Raw genomic sequence first — 5,792 nt, 5'->3', positions numbered from 1 at the left:
ATGGCTAAGATGTGGGAAAGTTCTGAGCAGAGTATTTAAAGTTAAGAAAGAAAATAGGTGACATCCTGGAAAGTAAAGGCAAGCCCCAGCCATTAATGTCTGATGAAGAGTGGGTATGGAAATTGACCTCTGCTGCAGACATTACTAGTCATTTAAATTTTCTGAACCTAAAACTACAAGAGAGGGAAATCTAGTTTCTGATCACCTATCAAAAGGCCTTCAGATCCAAACTTGCCATATTTTTGGAACAAGTACATGCCAACAACTTGATGCAATTTCTGCAGTGCACGGTCTATCATGGCTGACGCTACAGCTGAGTTTACCACGGCATTTGCATGCGAGATCACAAAAGACCTCCAGCTGCAGTTTCAGTACCGTTTTTCTGATTTGGATTCAAAGGCAGAACAAGTGAGACTGTTTTAAAACCCATTTGAAGCAAATGTGGCCAGTTGCCCAGATGAACTGATTTGCAAGCAAATTACCTCCTTAGAGACAAGTTCAATGAAGCCTTTCCAAAAATTAAAACGTTTGCATTAAAGTACCTTACACATTTTGAAACAACATGCTTGAGTGAACAAACACTTCCAAGAATGAAATACGTGAAGGACAATTTGAGAACAAACTTGGACCTCGAGTGTGTTGTCGGCTCCAAACAGTGTTTCTTTCAGACTTTTTTCTCCAGGGGACGACGACACTAGAAATGTGTATATATTTCTATATAAATTATATTTCGTTGTGTGTGTGTTGGTGGGGGGGAGACATTCTTCGGAGGGGGTGGGGGGGGCGACCCGAAGAGATGCCTGAAAGAAACTCTGGCCCTCGAACTGATATTTGATAGTTAATGCGGCGCTCAGGCTGAAAAGTTTGGAGACCCCTGTATTAGACTATCTACAAAAGCATGCATTAATCTTAATCTATATTATATATGAATCTAAAAAAAGGCAAAGTTAATTAAATACTTACAATTAGTGTGGCACTGTCCTTTGTACGGTTATGTTGAAGCCTATTGCATACTGAATTTATAATAAAGAAATTGTAAACATTAACGCGCAGATCAATTACAGCCAAAATAGGTTACAATGGCGTCTGTTAAAAGAATGTGTAATTATATCTTATGGTTGGTTGATTCTCAATATAGACTAAGCCAGCGGTGTGACAATAATAGGTGCGTTGACGGATACACAAACAGACATAGACAAACACAGGCACACATATATGTGTGTGTCTGTGTATGTGTATGTTTGTCTGTGTGTGTGTCTGTGTGTGTGTGTATGTATACCTGTGAAACACAGCTTTTTATTAACCGTGGGTAGAATGTGACCTGATGTTTGAGAGATTTTTATATCTTAAATTGATGTCATTTTGAAAAACTTTTCTAGATAAAGCTGATATCGTGTTGCCGATGATGTTCAATATCTCCAATCTAGCTAGTGTTGAGAAAGCTATTTCCTGAATTGTCAAACTCTGACCGAGAAAGTTGTCTACTAAAAAGTCAAATCAAATTTGTGTGGTATTTAAAGAATGTCATTTTTTATATATTAAAATGCTGAAAAGATGTTAGTCAATTACAAGGTCCTTCCCAGGATTATACTATGTTGTTTGAATAGTCCAAACATTGTAGTACTTTATTAGTTTTAATTGTGAAAGCTAGTATTGTGTTCTCTATTTTCATACAACGAATAATACAAATGTCTCGGTTCATTTGTCTCTTATAATAGGACTTGAGCCATCTATATCATTCTTCAACTCTATGGTTTTATAGCTCAAATCTAATTGATTGTAACAGTTTCACAAGTAATCTCAGACAAAGTTGTAAATTAATTTTGAATCATCAGGCGTTTTGTTATACTGTATTTGCTTTTGTACATCAGTAGTTTTAATCTGTTTGATTGTTAAAATAGCTATCCCTATTTCAAATCTAGTGCTAATTTACAAATCTACAAAAACGAATACATAGATGAAGTCCATTTATCAATATATCAAGATATTCCAGCGGTTTACATTTTAAATACCGAAACATGTATCTCGGTAGAGCTGAGAAACAAAGCCCATTCCTGTAAATTTTGTATGTAATGTGCACTTGTATATTACAGCAATACAACGATATCGAATCATTCTCAAAACATGTTAACAAAATATTACTTGTATTATAAAGGTTTGAAATATTAAGATCTCAAAACAATCGTCAGGTAGTGTAGTATAAAGTGAAAAAATGTTTCATAAAGGTCAAGAATCATTAGGATTGCCCCTAACTTTAATGGCACGTGATTTATTTTTAAATAATTTCTAATGGTAAAACGTACTTTACCTTGAGTTTAAATTTGTTCTAAGATATAGAATACTCAAGATTTCAGATCAATGTACCCTACCAGGAAATTCAATACATCAACCTTATAATTTGAGTCTCAATGCAAAATAACTGATGCATATCTGTTTCGAAATTTTAGAAGCATTACACAAAGAGGCTATTAAAACGTTCTACCTGAGTGAATATCGACTGTGTTATGCGTTAGTTAAGTTATTGCGAAATAATAATGTATTGGGAGTATTCAGTGTGGCTTTTACAAGCTTTTATTTAACTTGCTTCCTCTGTCCTAATCATGTCTAGATCGAAAAGGGAGAACGAAATTTCGGGCTTCTCTAACAAATCAATTTCTTTGAAATTCGGCCCGTGGGACAAGACTCAATAACAATGCAATATGACATTATATTTTACTTCATTGGATGCATATTATTTTTTTATGAATTAATTAAAATTTTCTGAAATAAGTAGGTATTTTTATTCAACTATTCCAGACCATTGTTTTTTTTTTTCAGGCATCTCCCCCCCCCCCCCCCCCCCCCCCGCCTTCCGAATGAAATGGATTTTTTTATAGAAAACATATATATTTACCAGTCTCCGATTTTATTTACACTTATTTAAACAGTAGAGTATTATAATATATTTAAAGAAAATCACTTATTTTCTCCTTTTTAGTATATTATTACATAAAAGCTTGTTATTAAAAAGTTTTTAATTATTTTTTTATATGGTTAGTTGTTGAAGTGTTTTATATAGACACACACTCTGTGATATTGTAGTTACGAATTAGTAGCCGGTATAATGAAGTTGATGTGGTGGTTTGTTATTAAAAACTAAATTTGACTAAATTTTGTATTATTTTTATATTTATTTTAAACATTATACACAATACACAAATTATTGAAATTAAAATCTCATAATATTAAATATTTTTTTAAATATAAAATAATATTAAAACGATATAATTATGAAAACTTTACTTGTACCTTATCGTATAAATGTTTTCTGGTGGTTGCAAAAAAAAAAAGAATTACCTCCTTTTGGCTAATGCGCTAAATAGGAACGCTGCGTTTTACTTCAATGTGTGGTTTCTATCGGCGAAGCATATTGTAAGGACAAGTTAATAAAAATTGTGATTTCTTAAAATGTATGCAACACATCAACATAAAATCACAAACGGTTTACAAAACACTAGGCTAAAAAAAACTCAATGGCAGTAATTGCAATAAAATTTTTATACACTATTACACAACCCAGTTGCTCGTTGAAAAAACTGTCGGCTAAATAACATAAAACAAACCAATTTCATACAACACCCACCCTACACTTTGTAAAGCATTTTAAACCCTAATAAATCCGTCTTCAGATATCTGAACTCCCATTAAGCCCCTTTGTGTCATCCGTTTAAATTTTAAAATCAAACTTAAATTAAAAAATAATAATTAAACTAATTAAAAATAAACAAACAAAATATGAACAAAGTAATTAAATTAAAATTAAAAATTAAAATCAAATTAATTAAAATCAAACAAATAATCAAATTACGTAACTAGTTAATAAAAATTAATTTAAAACAAAATAAGTAAAAAATTCAAACTAATTAAAAATTAAACTAAAACAAAATAAATTAAAAAATTTAAATTAAAAACTAATTAAAAACTAACAAACTCATTAAAGACTAATTAAAAACTCATTAAAACAAATTACGTAACTAGGTCACCTGTGATGATTACGTCACAAGGTCACTCCCTTCACCTGACCTACTGACCCACTCCCCCTGCGCCTATATCTCATTGTACCTCCGGCTCCTTCACCCTCCCCACCTGCTCCCAGGTGGGGAGTATTTTACTATATCTCATTGTCCCTCCGGCTCCTCCGCCTCCCCCACCTAACCCAGTTTGGTGAGTATTTTCCTATATATCCTTTGCTCCTGCTCCTGCTCCGCATCCGCATCCTGCTCCCCCATACTACCCAAAAGGGACCTAATATACTACTATTACGGTGAGAACAAAAAATCACAAACATGTTGTGCATTTTAAAAAAACAAGGAATAATTCAGTAATGTTTATGTCTCCGCTATGTTTAGTATCTAGAAGTTTTTACCCGCCTTCGTCTTTCTGATGGCCAGAATTCAGTTTAAGTCAAGAATATAATTATGGTTTTTATTTCCCTTAAATTTAACAGAATAAAAAATATCTAAGGTTTATTAGTAACATATATACAATAAGGCATTAAAAAGGACTAAACAAATGTCCTATTTGTGTATAAAAAGAATCAAAATTTCAAACGCATCGAATATTAAACTTTTCTTCATTTCAGATGAATTTCTTTTAAATTCGACATCAACATTTCCCAAAACTCCTCCGAGTCCTCATACAACAAACAACGGTGATTCTGGTTTCTGATGTAGGTCACGATCTCCACGGGCCAGGTGCTGACCTGAAAGTGACCCACAAAAACAGGCACGATGATCCTATCAGAACAATTCATTTCGTGCATGATGGCCAGGTTCATCTCGAGTTCCCGGCTCCTGTCTTCAAAGATATCTCGCGAGAGTAGGATGAGAGTCTTTCTTGTACCGGCAATGGCTCCAGCTATGTTGTTTTGTTGTGGGCCAGCTGGGAAGTCGTCCTCGCCGTTTATAAATGTGACGTGGTTCTCATTTAGCCGAGGAAAGAAGTTCTTTCTTGCAAGCTGAATGTACTGTGGTTCCTGAAAATGTTTATAAGGTATTTTTAATATCTTTAATTAGATCAGCATATAGATTATTCTTAAAGGACTTTCTTGGTTACACATACCGTAACAATATATATCATTTATCCACACTCAATGTTATTTATTTCTGTATAAACTAAACACGCTTCTCTAAAATTTATTAGCTTTCTCAATTCCACTTACCAATAGAATTTATGATATATACATACACAAAAATATTTTTCATCACGGTAGGCCTACATTTGAATGGATCATAGAACTCTTAGGAGAAAGTTACACCAAGAACTTAAGGTTTTATTTTAAGATAGTGTATACTTATTCAATTTATTTATTTCATAAACTGTTAAAATCATTTAATAATTAAAATGCTTTTAAATGAAAATCATGAAAACTTGTGAGTACATGTGAAAACATATTATGTAGAAGCATGTAGAAGCATTTTAAATAAACTTTAAGTAGTAATTTACGCTATTTCCGATTTCTCAAAAAAACGGATGTGAATTTATAAAGTACTAATAATATCCCGCACTATTATGCACATTTTGTTTGGCGTTCACTTGGCAAACAATTAGGATTTCAAAACATAATCAAAAAAATCACATTTTTGTAAGATCAATTTACCACGTGATTTTTTAATAAATTCTAACGCAATTCCTGTGAGTAATTAACCAAACCAACATTGAATTATTTACTTCATTAGAAATTAAGGGAGTAGACTCCGAAAAAAAAAACGAGGAAACAATCTTTCTAATTAATAAGCCTTCTTTAAGGCTTT

Source organism: Physella acuta, unplaced genomic scaffold (genome assembly GCF_028476545.2).
Source record: "Physella acuta isolate Inbredline_101_S28 unplaced genomic scaffold, ASM2847654v3 ptg000538l, whole genome shotgun sequence".
NCBI lineage: Eukaryota > Metazoa > Mollusca > Gastropoda > Physidae > Physella > Physella acuta.
This window is presented reverse-complemented; position numbering follows the sequence as displayed.